This window comes from Chroicocephalus ridibundus, chromosome 9, assembly GCF_963924245.1.
Source record: "Chroicocephalus ridibundus chromosome 9, bChrRid1.1, whole genome shotgun sequence".
NCBI lineage: Eukaryota > Metazoa > Chordata > Aves > Charadriiformes > Laridae > Chroicocephalus > Chroicocephalus ridibundus.
Window position 1 is genome coordinate 20,204,940 of NC_086292.1, and position 17,484 is coordinate 20,222,423.

A 17,484-nucleotide genomic window follows, 5' to 3' on the forward strand; every position below is an offset into this window, starting at 1 on the left:
GCTCAGATCTTTTTTTTTTCCTCTCTTTAGTTAGCCCTAATGGCCGTTTTGTTTTTCTGTGCTGTGTTTATTTGTCTGTATTAAGCAGCACCCATAACTGGAGCAGAAAGGTCAGTCATTCCAGAGTCGGAGAAAACACAGAATAATTTCCAACTGCCTGACATCTCTGTACACAAATTTAAGAGTTTTTAATTCAAACTCTGTAGCACTATTTGTTAAGCATAACTCTTGAGTGCTCAAGAGCTTTTTTTACTCAAATTTTCTGAATTTGCCACAATACTACTCATACTGCTTTAGTCAAGTCTTCAGTAAAACTTTTACATTAGACTGACCTCTAAGATTCAAGAGCAGCAGGCAGAACATTGCAAAAATACTTTGCAGTATGACTGAAAACAAATGCACATGACAGAACTCAAAAAAAAATGGAGCAAATGTACGTTCAGGCATTGAGTTAATTTATTTTTTGATGGAGTAAAACTCAGATCCCATTCATGATCTTAAGCAAAACGGAAAAAAAGCACTGAAGTCAGGTTTAGAGACTATGCACATTACATTGAAAAGAAAATACAAAACATTTACTATTTTCAGTGTCAATATGCAATAATAACTGTACTCTTGTCTAATTGATGGTGAAAAAATGTGCAACCATCAGGCTATAGCTACATCATGTGATGAAAGAGCTACCCCACAAGTACTCTTAGTTCCTCTTTCCTCCTGCTGTTTGCCTGCTCTCCTGGTACAAATGGCTGCCTGGTTAGCATAGTTGTCACTTTTTTTTAACTTTGACTCACAAATATTTTGCAAGTCTCCACATAGAGTGCTCAGCTGTGACTTAAAATTGTTGTACAAAAACATTGCTACAGGATTTTCTGGAGACCAGCTGTTGAATAGATTACTATAAATGAAGCATCATTAGATCTACTTCACAGCCTCCTCAGAAGTTAAAGCCTACCATGTTCTTTTTGAAAATGTTTTTAGTCATACTGCAGCATTTTAGTATTCTTTTTTTCCCCTGTTTCTTAGACTGAGAAACAAATATTCCATGTATGAACCAAGGACCTGGGGGCATTTAAACTCTGCAGGCAATTCTGAGCAAAAGGTGTGAAGTTAAATAATGCAGCTGTCCCAATTAGGAAAATTTAAATACAAAAGCCCCTCCCCACCAAAACAAAAAAAAGCCCAGAAAACCACAATTCTGCTTAAGGCAACCAGGCAAACCTCAGATCATTTTGGCAGTCAGTTTGCAATGCAGTATTTTGGCCTAGCTCTGAGAGCAACATAGTATGGCCTGAGGGTACAAACTAGTAGTTGTACAAACTGTTCTTTACTTGGCTTCATCTCTGAAGAAAATGTATTTTAAAACTATGCATTTTACAAAAATAATTTCGCAATACTAAAAACGTGTAACTATGAAAGGCCGCTGCTACGTAGATACTAACATTTCTCCTTGTGGTTTTGCATGTAATCTCAGTCACATAACCACAACAGCTAACAGTGACAGAAAACTGCAAATGTGCATCTGTAAAAAAAATAAAATTCACACAATAGATAGATAGGCATGAGATATCTTGAGCTTCCTCAAAGCATGTACTATTTTATATATGAATTTGAATGAAATAGGCCTTTGAAGGTGACTGGCTGACCCAGCAATGTAAGAACTTGTCACTCTAGCACCCTCCCTCTAAACATATAAAAAATACAATTGTGCAAGATTCCAGAAGACACACACTCCAAGTATATCTGAAAAAGAAAAGGGTTCTAGGTTTTTGTGATTTTAGAAATTCAGTGAAGGAATTTCCATTTGCCAGAGAAGGCCTAGGCTTCTGTTTAATAACAGCAGTTCTAAAACAGCTGTAGTCTGGTCACCAAACCAGCTATTCAGGTTTCAGTCCTTGAGAAATGTCCTATTCACCAGGTTTCTAGTATTGAGGAAGACAGTTAAGAAGACAGTTGAAGTCTTTGTCCTAACTGCACTGGGGAAAAGAAAAAAAAAGGAATTGTTCTGTATAATACCAGGAGAGAAAACATGCAGTATTTAACTTAACCACAAACAGGAAGCATGCTGCTAAGTCACCCAGTAGTACATTCCCCTGCTTTTCATCCAAAAGTTCTATATCATTAGCACAACCACTCTACCACAGAAAACATACCACAATCCTTCTACTACTGTTTAGCTGTAAAACTTTCTTCAAATTGTCTTGTCTCTCTTCCTGATCAGTATCATCACTGCAGTCAGTTTTTACCCTCCTCCCCTTTCCTCTCTTTTGCAGTTGTAGTTGGAATCTATTTACGTTTAGTAATTTAAAAAATCCCAAAATATATCTTTGGAAGGCAGTCAGTCTAAGATTGTTTACAGTGCATAAAAATGTGGTAAATAATAAAAAGAAAATCACAGAGTATATAGTTTATCTTATCAGGTAGGAAAATAGGATTAGAAGTATTAACTACTAAGCAGTGAAAATCAATGAAGAACATTATTTGCATATGAATAGATATTCCCTATTGACAAAATAACCTCACTTTCTAAAAAATACTCTGACTACTTAATAAATATGATTTATTTGCAAACCTAAATCCAGAGAAAATACAGTTACTGATAATGCCAATAAATACCTGTTTGCTAAAGCTTTATTTAATCTAAAACAATAATTTCCTGTCCTCTTAAAGGCAATGTTTGTACATTCTATAGTGTTTCTGTAAATTAAGTCACAAGAAGTTACTATCATATTTATACAAAATTTGTTAGATTTGAAGGTACATTAAAACATCCTATATTAACCAGTAAAACAAAGTGACATTTCATGTTACAATCATGAACAGTATCAGAAATGTTAATTAAAAGCAAAGCTAATAATGAACATTTCTATAAATCGATAAGCATTACAGCTGCAGCAAGGTTAGTTTTCTATGGCTACAGCTACATTTTGTTTTTAACCAGCTGTGAGATGGCTGCACAACAGTTCACGTTAGGCTGTGAACTTTTCCATTTTAAGTCAAGTTACACGTTTTGCCTGTACTTTTTTATAGGAAGAGGAAGCTGACAGCTTCCCACCTATTGTTTTAAAAAAGTTCTCATGTTGCATATGTTAGCAAAGTAATTACCTCTGCGGTCACAGGAGACCTATAGTTCAACTTTACTTTCCATGTCTAACTCTAATTTAAAATCTTAAAGCACTGGAGCTAGATGGGGTATATCATTATTAAATTATACATTAAAAGTACAGTCTACTTGTGTCAAGGCACTTAATTAAAGTGACTGTCCTGGTTTCAGCTGGGAAAGAGTTAATTTTCCTTTTAGTGATTGCTGTGAAAGGAATGTCAGTAATAGGTATGGGTTTTAGTTGTTGCTAAGTGATGTTTACACCATTCAAGGACTTTTTCCAGCTTCCCATAGAAGCATAGAAAAAGCAATGGAATGGCCAATGAAATATTCCATACCATAGGCAACATGCTCAGTGTATAAAGGGGGCTTAGCCGGAGGATGGGAATCCACAGTCCCTGCTCTGGATGGTGCCAATTCACCAGGTGCTGAGAATGCCCTGTTATTTTTCCAAAAGGAAAAACTTTGTTTCTGTTGAACTGTCTTTATCTCAACCCATGAGGGTTTTTTTTCTCCCTTTCCCCTCTTTTTTTTCCCCCTCTTCCCCACACCCTTGGAGCGGGGAAGAATGGCGGGTGAGCGAGCTGCTGCATGGTCCAGTTGCTGTCTGGTGTTAAACCACAACAGTGACTTATATAAATCCAGAAATAAAGTGAATAATGGGTTTTATCTGAACAAATCTTTAGTAATTTTAATTTACTCCAGGCCAGGCTCCCCTAATACTTAGGAATCAAAACATCAATACATTTTTTAGGTTTATACTTTCCAATGTGTTACTTTTTTGTTACAAGAATTTTCCCTTATTGAAGCACTTAACTAATTTAGGTGAATTCTGTTTTCACCATTTTCTGTATTTTGACCACTTAGCCTATAATTCTAGATTACAACTAGGTTTATCTTCTCCACGTGATTTTTTACTTTCAGGTTTTAACACAGTAGTATGAGAACAGCATTCATGCCCCATTCATGTTTTCTAGAAACAATACATGTATGACTAAATTGCACAGAATTACTTCAGAGGATGATGTAAAAAAATAAGTAGGAAGAAATCCCTTTTCTTGATTTTGGGCTTTTCCCACAGGAAAAAACAAAACAAACAACTGCTATATGAAATAGCCAATATACATGCTAATTATGTAATAATTGATTACCTTTTTTCCCCTTCTCTTTTAAAATGCCAAACTGTAGTCTTAGCTAGTACAAGATGTGGTTATTAGTGCAATTGTCTAAACTTTGCATCTAGTGGTAATTTCTCAATATTGCTGGCAAGCAAAATGCCTGTTCCTTTTTTTTTTTTTTTTTCCCATAAAGTAATCCCAGTAGTATCATATAGAACTTCTTGGGTTAGTACTTCCATTTTTTTTCACATTTTATGTGCTGGGACACAACTGCTCTAGGACAGTTATGTCTCGTATTATAACACTGAGTTTCCTTTCCAGCCTGAAAGAACTGGAGGTGATCTATACAGAGAGAAAAAATGTAATATTGCCACTAAATACTACATCTCAGTTTTCAAATGTACATTTAATGTTATTTATATGTGCTACCTTACCATTTTTAACAATATAGTACATCTTTTTGATTTAGAGTCAAATCCCAATAGTTACTGTTGATTTAAATACAGTATTCAGGGTCTTAGTAAAAGCTACTAAATTTTTACACTTTTTCTGTCATATCTAGTATTTTATACACCAAGCACCTATGTACTGTCTGTATCTGACAGTGTAATTCAGAGACCGTGTTCTATCATTGCCTGCAGCTCTGTAGAAGGCAACAAAAAAGGTGTTTTTTCAGAATGTGGTATCTTTTTCCCATCTAAGGCTACTCGGGGATTCTCTTGCCTGTTCTGCACATCTCCCAGCAGACCAATGGCTGAGTTGCACAGCTTATCCTGCTGTGGTATCTTCCCCAAATTGTTTAGAAAATGTCTTTTGATGTTCCTATCTCGCAGCACAATTTACTTCTCAAACATAACTAAACAGTTCAATATAAACTCCTTTTATTTACTACTCCTTTTATTTAAAACATGGGTTCCCTTGACCACATTCAGCACTAGGGACCTTTCTATTTATCTTGCTTTTCTACATCTTCACAGCTTTTGACAAAAACTAAATACCCTTCTGTAGCCATTCTCTAGCAACCTCCTCACACATGCCTCAAAATTACGCAGGGCTGGTCAGAACAGGACAGAACAGAACTGGTTATTTAATGGTCAGGCTGCTCTACATGGTAACTTTCCTACTTTGTTTATTTTGTCCACAAAGAAAGCTGTATTATGGGGAGATAGTGTTTACAATTTCTGTAAGTGATATGAAAGCTTAGTAAATAACAATTCTACAGTATACGGAATTAATTATCAGTGGAATAGCTTTATTTGTAACTCACCATTGCCCATACTCCAATAAGTAGGTTTCTGGGTGGAATTAGTTGAAGAAGTTCATTTTGATGGAAATATACATGTTTAAGGCATTAGTAGATATTAATGAAGAGCTTCCAGGCAGATGGACAAAAGTAAGCCTGATAAAAGCAAAAGATAGTGTTAAGGAATCTTTGTTCAAGTTGTTCAATGGAAGAATCAGGTAAAAACTCTTGTAATTTTCACCCATGGTAATTACCTGTTCAGCATATGAATAATAGTTTCCCTTGATAGAAAGGAATTGATTTTTTTTAACAGTTCTTGTCTTTGGGTGTAGCACGTATCATTTGTTGGTGGTATATACACTGTACGGAGGGATTTTCGTCATCAGGTCTGCGTCAAGGTTTTTTTCATAGCTATGATAACTCCACTAAAGGTCATGTTTGGGGAGAATGGTGGGACACATTTTAAAAGTGTGTCCTTTTACATGAGCTAACAGTGGGATTATTTAAACAGCTTCTTTAAAGGGAGGCAAGCTAGTTATGTGATGCAATTATTTAGTAGGTAAACTAATACTATTTTATTATATAATTTCTTCATGGTATTTAAGGGATTTGCTTAGTTAAATATCTTGAAAAGCAGGTATTGCAACTCTAAGGAATGAGAAAAATTACCCTGAGAAAAATTACCCTGAGCAGCAATGTATTTGGTGTACTCTCTGCGTTTGGTTCACTTAGTTTTTGTGTTTAACATATAAGAATCTTTAATAACTACCACTGAAATAAACTATGTCTAGCTTTTCTGATGGAAAAACATCGCTCTGAAGTCTAATAGGTTTCCTTATCATCTGGCACGGTTCTAGTAAGATGGTCTTGCATGAGGCTTACAGAAAACAAAGTGTCTTCTCTTATTCTACATTTCTCATTTCTTCTGAATTAGTCTTCTTTTTTTTGTCTGTTAAATATTGCTTACAATTAACTTACTTGTGAAAAGAAAAATTCTGGAACATGTAATCTAAATTCTTTGCTTGTCCACGTAGTCCTCTTTATAAATGAATGGAGTGTGGTAAAATAATAACACCAGTGAGAAGCAAGATTAACTCTGATCTTGTTCCACATGTGCACAATTGTATATTTTTAATTGAACAAGTAGCTGAAGATGAGTTTGAAGCTCAGCCCAAGAGAATGTGATTTTTTCACATGATAACACACATTAGACTTCATTTAGTATAAGAGGAGGTGACTCTTAGGGTGGCAAGTGGTATATATTTCCCTCTCTATCCACATGCAAAGTGTATTTGTTAAGCAAATCTATATAATGCAAAATTAATAGATTTAAAAAAATTGTTTTCTGACAAATTACTGAGCTAATTCATGTGTCTGTAGTGACATAAGGAATAGGAGACAGTAAGAGATTACCAAACTAACAGTAATATAGTACCAAATCCTCATTACTGTCACCTTTAACTCTCCACTAAAAATGCTGTGATTCATGAAATGTGACAGTTTATGCTGTGACAAGAGGCAAGATTTTTATCCCTTCCTGTCTACCACATTCTGACTTAGGGAAGAATACTGTCTGCACTCAGGCTGCCATAATTCACAGCCATGTGTTTTAAAATCAATTGAAATTGTGCAAAAAGAGCAAGGTGTATAGGCTAGGGGCAAGTTAAGCTTGTAAGCCAGATCAGTGTATACTATTGCTCATTTCTGCATCAGAACACTTGTGTCCTCTATTGAATCTTCGGTGTTGGGAGTATGAAGAAAAAGCTGCCAAAGCAAAACGCTCTCCTGCATATATCTCTCTGGAGAAACATGAGCACAAGCATGGGACAGATGCTTGTTCCGTTGCTTAATGCATTATAGGAAGGTGACACAATGCTGCAGTGATAAGGATGGTACAAGAACTGCAAGTTTCTGGTGTAGAAGAATATAGGTTCAACTTACAGGAATTATTACTGTCCAGTTTTTAAAAAACTTATTTTTCTGACAATCTTATAATTTCAGAATAGAAATGGTACAGAAATCTGTGGATGAAATTGTCCAGGGAGAAGACAGCAGGAGGAGAGGGCTCTGTAATCTTCGTAGACAGCTGGAGAGAGAAGGTGAGGCTATCCGAAAGAGTGTCTGAAAGAGAATCGGGAAAATAAGAGGAAGCTAAGAGAGGGCAATGCAGTCAAGTAGCTATGCAGTCAGCTGCTAAAGGTGTCTAATGGCACGAGAAAGGTCAGTGTTTCCCAGTTTGGCTAGAAGGTCATGCCAGATTTCCCTGAGTGTGGTTTCACTGCAGTCTAAGGAACGAGTGGAACTGGCACAGAGCTCCACAGCCACTGTTTCTGCTGGAATTTGGAGTTCTGTGGTCTAAATCATGCTTGTTCCTCGGGGAAGTTTGTCTCTTTACATCCTCCAAGGACCTTTGAGACTCCCACCCCCTTATTAAGGAAATCTTTTTAGCCACCTGAGGGTATTAGAAGTATCCACCGGTACGGGACTGTTTACGTGCAGGTAATAGTTCAGTTAGTTCTGAAGTCTTTGCTGTGAAGTTCTTGCTTTGCTTTGTCTTTTCTATGTATAGTTCTACTAATAGAAAGTTATTAGTTAGAAGTTGCTTCGCATTTTATTCAAACTGTGGTTTTATTTTAAAAAGTTAGCCCTGCTGTAAAAAGAGGGGTTTTTTGTTTCTGCCTGTTACCCTTTCCAGTCTCCTGGTGCCCCCTTTTGTGTACAGCAAACATTCATGTGACTGTTGTTAAGTGGATTGCGAAAGTGATCTGGGTTAAAATATCCCTTATTTAAACATGGTTCAATTCCTTAACATTGCTTATCATGTGGTTTCAGAAATACCTGCATTGGTACAAAAGGGAAGACAGGTAAGAGAGCAGTGTTAATCCCCTTCACCATACAGCTGTCTCTTTCAGGAATCTAGCTCCTTTCTCTGATCTGGCCCAGCTGTGTCATCTTGGCTCAGGCTGCTGAGGAAATTGCTAAATTTTGAGGAACAGCTGTGGGAAGGCCTGTAAAACAGCCATGTGAGATAAATAAGAGCAAAATTACAGACTGAGCTAGGCTTGCTGGTGGTTTAAGGATTGAAGAGAGAAAATACTAACATGGCAGCGTATGAAATCTTAACTGAAAAGACTAGGGACTTAATGAAAGGCAGTCACGTAACAATAGTAAGGTTGTATTGCTGCATCCAGTGAAAGATAACTTTTATTTTCTAGGGTTTTGTTTGTTTGGACAGCAAGGATTCTTTGTCTGTTTTATTAGCCTGGTAAGTGTATTACTCTTAGTGAAGTAACTTGTTAAATGCAAGCCATGTTTTATGTGTGTTAACTGCTAAATTACTGCTTTATGTTTTTAAGCTGCATATGTATCTTGTTTGTGCAGTTTCTGTTCATGGCTGAAGGTACCTAAAAAGGTGACACAACCAGTGATGGGGGGGTGTATTTTAGTAGTACTACTGGTTTACGCTGTGTAACTGTAGGATGGTATGTGGTTTGACTCGCTTATGTAGGAAATATCAAGAAACAGTACTTTAGTTTTTTGACAACAGAAGAGCTTTTATGGATTTAACTCCTTTCAGACAAATCAGTTTATATAGTGATAAATGGTTTGTTTATTTCTGGACCTTCTTGGATCTTAATGGGGTATTTTAAATCAACTGATGTTTTTAGGTTATCCTGTGAGTTCTACATGGCATTTGTGCTTTTGTTAGGTATTTTCTTTACCCCTGTTTAATGAACCTAATGTAGCTGTGAAACACTTTAATTTTCTTGAAAGCTTGCCAAGTAATTCATAAAACACTAGTCTTAGTATGATTCAGATTTCTTTTTGTATCCTTAGTAATCTAGTAATTTAACCTTAGTATAATCTTACTAGTCATGGTTAGCCAGTTAAATTGACCCTTGAAATTATTTCTCCAAAGTAAATCTGCACTTTAACAAAGCTACTTCTTTTCCTCTTTCTCTAATAAATAAACGTCTGTCCCAAGACAATATCTTTAGGTAAGAATCTACCTGAGGCTTATTGAAAGGCTGGTAGTAGTATACTGAGCTAAAACCCTGAGTTACTTTCTAAGTATAGGAAAAATAGTAAGAATTAACTTAGTAAGTTCAAATTCTGTCCTGAAGCAACCTGACTACAACAACATTGCAGTGAAAGAAAGGTGCGGTTATCTGGAAGTACTATGAAACACATTTTTGGGTTTGTTTTGGGTTTTTTGGTGGTTTTTTTTTTTCAGAAGAAATATTAGAAAATATTGTTAGTTCTCTAATTTCTTTTAAGAGTGCAATTTAATGGTGTTATTTTCTTGTTAGGCCTTGAATGACACCTAGGCAGACATGAGTAGGTCTGACTGTGTATCTTGAAAGTGTATTGAAGCTGTTTATTCTTTACGACTAGTTTTCTTGATCTTTTGCATAGATGGATATTAGAACATTGTGGATTCTCTGGATTGCATAGAGAACAATGTTTCGTGGATTTTTTCTTAACAATACAAACCTATAGTTATTTCTGTTTGGAAGGTAGTTAAAGAGGCACTGGCTGTAAGTGTGCTTAAACAGGCTAAGGCAGAATAAATATCGTGATGCACATCAGTATCCAATGTTACCTTTGTTTTACTGAAAAAAACATTAGTCAGCATGTTACCAATAGCGATGACATTGTGTTGCTTAAACTCTGAACTGATTAGTCTGAGTTCTCGTGGTTCTCCTTCATATTGAGTCACACCTAAGCAAGTAAACATGGTAGTAGAGTAAGCTGTGAGAGCTTTTTACAATGTTTCCTTTGAAGTACCTCTTCTAGCACATTTTTTTTAAAAGTCTCGTATAAATTTGCTTTATGACAGAAAAACAATTCAGTAAAACTAGACTTCAGAGCAGAGTATTTCTGTGTAGTTTTTGTGAGATCAGTCATTTAAGTGAGATGAGTCACTGAATCACTTCATGTAATTACATAGCCACTTGTTTGCGGTTCATAGACTAAAGTTAAAAATATTTTAAGCATATGAATGTTTAGATAAGGGAGATGACATAATTGTGAACAACTCCCAGGTTTTAACAACTGAGCCATTATTTTAAGTTTCATAATGGGTCCTCTGGTTAATTGGGAGTCTCAGGCTTTACGTCAATTATGTCACACTCCCTGAAATCCTCAACAGTACTTTCACAGACTTCAATAATATCTTATTTATTGTTATAGGACAGCTAATCAACTAAACATTCCTCTGCTGCTAAATACAGCCAGCAAGCTGCTTATGACTCAGGACTCTGGCAGATAATTCTGATGCATATCAGTGAAAACTATACTGGCTACTGTCATGTTCCTTGTGTGAACAAATACCAACTTCTTGGATCTTATTTTTCACATTCTAGGTTCATGTTCCAGTATGCTTTCAGTGTTCACTGTAGTAAGCTTATGCTTGTAAAGGACTAGAAAAAAAACCCAAACAATTTCATCATGTAATCATTCTGGAGTGTAATGCACAGTAAGCTCTGAAATGTACAATGTTATATCCATGGTTAATTAGTAATTAGGCTTTCAAAAGTTCATGAATCTAATCTCCATACAGAGCAGTAGTTAAGGACAAGTTACTGGATAAACACAGCAATATCCGAAACGAGAATTTTTATAGCAGTTTTGAAAGTCTTTGGATGTTGTTGCAGTTTTCTAGGTGGGAAAAGTGCACCGTAAACTCACACTTGCAAATCAAGAGGTATATAATATTAATTAAACACTTTATAGAGACTGTGAAATTAATTTCCGCCTATAACAGTAGTTTGGGGAAAAACTTTCCTGACAGTTATTTGTATATCTCCTGCCTAGTATCTTTTCATCTTTCAGTATAATGTATAAAATAGAAAAGGAGCTGCTTGTCAGCAGCTTGTTAAGTTCCTTAAATTTAATACCAGCTTTGAAAGGCAAATGGTCACTCAAGTATGTCTAACACACTTATTTCTGTATAAATATTTTTATATTTAAAATAAGCTAGTATAATAAGAAGCTTGTTATCATCTCAGATTAGCGGATCAAGACTACTCAGAGACTAAGCAGCTGTACACTTGACTGAGACAGAAGAAACAATCTTTGCTTGTTCCTGAAAAATTGCTTGAACCTCAGGCTTTTACAATGTGACTGCCCTGGCAGATAGTTTATATTAAGCTAATAATCTTTTCACAGAAGCAATAAGAAACTTGAAGTGATTAGCATGTTTGGTTTTTGTTTTTTTTTTTTTTTTTTTTTTAAAAAGCAGGGGGAGAGGGGCAAAAAGGAGAGTGTAAAAAAAAAAAAAAAAAAAAAAAAAAAAAAAAAAAAAAAAAAAAAAGGCTAGCACCGTCTGGGAGACTAAAATGCCAAGTTCAGTTCAGTTGAGCAGAATGCCAGAACTGTCCCTCCATTGCCAAGAGGGATGCTCTTATTGCAGGGATGGCAAGAAGTACCAGCTCCTTCATTCTGAAGATGGGAAGGCTTTTTTTGAAACTGATGAATCTTCTTCCATGCATGTCATTCCTAGTTCATATATTCCCTGCTGTTCTAGACACTGTTTGGATTGCTGTGGTTTGACTACTGCTCTTGCCGGTTCAGACTTCTGTTGACAATCTGTCAGCACCACTGATTAAACACCAGCACAAAGAGGGTTAAGACTTACAAGAGCACTTCCTGGGCTTTGCCCTTCTGTGGTCTAGAAACAATTTGGTATGTCCACACTTCTGTTCCCACTCTGAAGCGATAAAGCAGAATGCATATAATCTTGTTCATTGATAACTCACAATTTTTTCCTCTGTTTAGCTTCACATCTGTAGTTCAACTTCAGAATTCAATGCCTTTTGCTGTTGGTTTCTGCATATTGTGTTTACTAATTAAGTGTAGGAAACATAATGGAGTAACTAATGAAATGAGTAGAATACAGTTATTTAACATCACTTCTTGGGTTTATATATTCTTATATTGAACTAAAGCTAATGAGGTGTTAGTGATGCACAGCAGCCAAGATTATGCTAATCTGGTTTTAGTGACATAAACAGGAGAATTTTAGAGCTGCTTTTTTAAAATCAAGTATCCTTTTCAGACAGCTGAACAAAGGAATAGAGGAGTTTGATTCTCTAAAATGAAATATATTAGGAGCATTAATGGTTGCCTAAAACATGTTCCTATCTTGTCAGTTTCTTTTTCTACTTTGCAGAAAAAGATGGTTTAAAAAAGATATGCAAAAATTCGCCTGAAATTAAATGTCTGTTCTAAAACACGTACTTTAGTTAGTAAAAACAGAAAACCTATTTGATTGTAGAATGATTTTGAAGAAAAAAGTGGTCCAGGCAGCTGGCATATATAGCGTCTTTGGAAATACTTTTTTTTTTTTTTTTCCTGTAGAAATGTCTACATAAACAACTATATTGTGCTTGTATGCTAAGGTCTGATTGCAATGTAATGGCAGTTGTTGGGATGTTAGTATCATGTTACAGGTGTTGAGGTGGTTTTGAATCTGCTTCATTTTCTTGTACAAATTTTGGGAAAATAAATCATAAACTCAGGAATTTTACACCTGAGACAGTAATTGTTCATAGATTGCTGAAAAGAGAAGTTAGTGGAGGTGCTGAGTTCATTATGTTTTGGGAGTAGTGCATCCAGTGCTTTTATCTACATTAGATGAATCCAAATTGCATACTGTGATATACTGTCTAAGGTAACTCTTAATCAGATGCCCAAGCTGTATTGGAATTATTTTTTATATTTAATATTTATAATTAATTGACTTTTGAATAAAACATTTAAAATGTCAATGTTTAGATATTGGATTTGCAGCATTGCTTACTTTTGTAGTTCTAGATTTTGTTAATGAATTTGAGCATTCTGAAGAATGACAGCCATTAGTTTGAAAATGCAACTTAAGACATCACGAGTATTTGTTTCACCTCATTGATACTTTCTACCAATATGTAGTGACTTCCAGCTGCTCAGAAAAAAAAAAAAGAAAATTTTAATGGGCCATTATTGGCTGCAAGATTCCCTGCCAGAACATTTGTTTTGTAGGAGGAACTATATATTCTGTACAATAGAGCACTTAAATGTATTACCTCACATTTTTTACAAGCATGGCTTTATTTTTGGCACCTTTTTCCATCAGTGAGATAGCACAATATATGTCTAGATGTAAACTGCTTATGTTGTGGAAGGAACAAAAACTAGACAAACCAAAGGGACAGAAGTTAAAATTACAGAATACAAATGTACTTTCTGAATGCGGAGTCAGTACAAAGGAGAAAATTCTAATGTACTTCTAAGGTAGAAAGGAAGAGTTTCATAAATGTAAGGTCATGGAGCAGTCCTCCTTCACTGGCAGAGCTCATGTTCCACAAACCTCAAGTTCTCTCAGCGTACATACAAAAAGCCTTAGACAGAGGTAGTGTTTAACAAAAACAAACAAAAAAAATTAATCCATTTCAAAACTGGATTGCCTTTTGATCTGGGATCTGTTAATCTCACAGGCTTAGCATCACTTCTAACACAATGTACAATGGGAAATTAGAAAAGTAGTAAAAATTTAGTATTTTTGGAGTTTCAAGGGCTATGTGGTTTATTTAAGAAAGAGAATTGGATGGAATTAATTAAAAATAATAGATCCCTTCTCCCCCAGTCTAAATTTTGAAGTCCAGTAGACTGGTGTGGAGAATTTCTGGATTAATGTTTCCATCTCTGCATTTTAAATGAATTTAAAATGTGTCAAAACTCTTGGCTGGCATGATTGCTGTCCTTTATGCAGAACTCTTTTAACTAGTGACTTCTTTTATTGCACATGAAGCTAGTGGAAACAACAAAATAATGTTTTTCATTAATTCTTTTATTAATCTTTTTATTGATGCCCAAAAGTGGTATTCAGATACATAGGGATATTATTTCTGCTTTTCTATATCTAAAACTTGACTACACTTCCCATCTGGCAACTTGTAGCACTAAAGTACATGCTTTGTGCAAATTAGAGCAACCTGAAACACTAATAAATGTTAGAATTATTATATTGATAAATGGCTAGTTCATTCAGGAGTCTCTTAACTAGTAAATGGAGCTTTGTTGCTATATCCTCAGACTATCTTGCAACTACAAGCAGTTTACTAGGGCAGACACTTCTAAGAAAAAAAAAAATGCTTCTAGGTCTAACATACTACTGCAACATTAACTGTTCCAAGAAATGTTCTAGTGTGTGGTTTTTTTCTGTGCAGTCCATGGCCAGTAGCCATGAATAAGCTAATTTAGCCTGAATCATAAGTGATGATAAGAAATACTTTCCTGTCATAACGGTACCCAACTTCAGGGGTTGTTTTATCTCAGAATTTATGTTTGTCTGAGATATACTGCCCTGTTTCTTTCAAGGGCTATTTAAATGTCTCCAGTGTAAAGTAAAAGCTTATTTCACTTCAGAAACAGGTGTGTGCTGACTCAGGATGGGGCAGCACTGTTCCCTCCTTTAGATCTGCTTGTTCTGCCATGTGTCCAGTCCACAGCAGCTGCATAGCTTTCTGAACAGTGATGAAAGATGAGGGAAGGAATAACAGGAGCATGGCAAAATGTAATATTTGAAGAGTTAGGAATGCTGGGAATATGTGGGTTTCTCACCCACCCCTTTGCTTTTCAAAAAGGTTATATATCTAGCCGAGCCCTGCCTGAAGTTCAGTGTTATTAGCTCAGAGCTTCTCCAGGTTTTGTGTGTTCCTAGCTGTCCCCCTTTACAATTAATAAAGAAATTGTGTGTTCTGTCTCTAATGAAACCAGTTCTCTCATGAAATGGCAACAGCAATGTGGAGACTTCATATAACTGTCACACCAAATGCATTTGACTAGTGTCACACTAGTAAGAACATCACTGTAAGGGGAGACATATTAGATATCTTGCGGGGGGGGGAACTGCCTTGAATGACAGGTGTCATAAGAACAGGCTAGGCCGATGTGAACAATAAAAAACAAGTATTTATAGGAAGAAAAAGCATCTGGATTTTACATAACAATTTTCCTGGATTTTTTTGGTAGTTTTTTTTGTTTGTATTTTTAATTACGATTGGCTATATCAGTATGTGAAAACAAGTGTAGATAGACTTAATCTGGTGTTAGTTACGTTATGAATAATGTGACCACACAGTTTGCAGAAAACAGGAAACAGCTTTGTCATACTTCCTTTTTGAGGGAATGCTTCATCATGACACCACTTAAAATTAAACATTAATTTGTCAGCTGTGGGAGACACCCAATGTTGCACCCTAAAGCAAGTGTGTACAAGCAAATCAGTTTCAGTTGCTAGAATGACAAATAATTTTTTTTTCCCATCAGAATAATTGACCAATTATTCAGTTTCTCATTGTGCATGTACAGGAGCTTAAAGGAAACTTTCAGTAGTGACAGTGATGTTTCTATAAATGTAAGAATTTTTTATATATATATATATACACACACACATACCAGATCTCTGGATAATGATGTCTTATGAGAAAATGTTAAGTGCTGTGCTGCAGAATCAGTGAAGATGTGTTGATTTTTGTAATAAAAAGTAAATCTAAATAAAATATATGTTTAATAAAAATGTGGGGTGTTAAGCAGCAAAATAAACATGTAATTGAGCATAAACTTAAAGCATTGAAATGACTTTTCTATAAAAATATTCTCCTTAAAACAGTGTTTTCCAGTTGACAGACAAGTACAAGTTCATGGAATGCTTCGTAAAAGAAATGTAGGTTTCTGCCGTCAGTCAACAAGTGTTTTGCCATGTAGGGTCTGCACTTCCATTTGAAATGGTTTGATAGCAAATTTGGTATCAAATTTGATAGCAAATACTTGAGGCTCAGGGGTTTTGACTTGGAGACTTAGGTGTTCAGTGCAGATACATGGTAAGAAAGTCTATATGTTCTCAATGGCAACTTCAGATTTCTGTCTAATCCAATTTGTGCATCTGTAAGTGAAGGATATTGTTTTAGCTTCCACTGGCAGTAGGATAGCAATGATTAGCAGCAGCAGGTCTGCTTTGTGAGTACTGCATATAGTGAGCGAAAGGGAGGTAGGCAGCATTTAGTGACAGTATCTTTTAAACGCTTAGTGATGACTAATATGTTAATTAAAACCTGAGTGGATGCAGCTAATGATGTCCTGCTCTGTATTTCTAGAGCTGAAACACAGATCCGTCTAACTCATTATGAATGCTCCAAGAGAGCTGTTAAAAGGGAGCTATGCTAGACCTGTTGCTGTATGGAATTCCTAAAGAACTCGTTTGGTGGGGGTGTGGGAGAATGCATAGATTCTAGGAGAGGTTTTGAAACCCTAATGATATTTATAAAAACAAAATTCTAACAATACAACATTCAACCAATGGAAACAAGCATTGCTTTCATAACTATATATATGTATTTTGCCTCTAATTTCTATTTTTTTCAGTGCTCTGCATAACCTGATTCATTTTTACATTAAGACAGAACAAATACTTTGCTTTCAAAATAAAGAGAGTGTACATGTACAATGTTCTACATTGGCTCATGAGGTGATGAAAGCATTTCCCAGAGAGAGTGAGAAGAAGCAAGAGTTTTCCCTCCTGGAACCTTGAGTGTGGAAGCGATCTCAGAACACTTGCTATTTCTGAGCCTGGCCCTGGGGTGAGTGAGAAGGGGTGGTTTTGAGGCTGAAGGCAACAGGAAAGAGCAGAGCCCTGAGGTTTGTGGGACAACAAATGCAGTTCCCAGAGAGTGAAAACAAGCAAGAGTTTTCCCTCCTGGCAGCTGGGGAGCAAGCTGCGGACGTTCACTATTTTTGAGGCCGGCCCTGGGGTGAGTGAGAAAGGGTGGTTTTGAGGCTGAAGGCATCAGGAAAGCCCGGAGCCCCCGGGGTTGTGGGGTGACGCAAGCGGTTTCCAGAGAGCGTGAGAGCAAGGCACAGTTTTCCCTCCTGGTAACTTGGGTGTGGGAGGATTCTCTGGATGTTTGCTTCCAGAGAGTTTGTACGCTGTCTATTAGCAGAGCAATAAAGAAGTAATACAGAAAGGCTCACCTGTTCGTTAT

The 17,484-nt window shown here is 36.1% G+C and overlaps 1 long non-coding RNA gene across 2 annotated transcripts in view; it reads left to right on the plus strand.

The window, feature by feature from the left end:
• The first annotated feature begins 8,548 nt into the window (after window positions 1-8,548).
• LOC134520890 (uncharacterized) overlaps window positions 8,549-17,484 on the plus strand; it is a 201,257-nt gene continuing 192,321 nt past the window's right edge. For both annotated transcript variants that reach the window (XR_010072578.1, XR_010072577.1), the window contains exon 1: window positions 8,549-8,726. This is a non-coding gene — a long non-coding RNA (uncharacterized LOC134520890). The remainder of the gene's footprint in view (window positions 8,727-17,484) is intronic.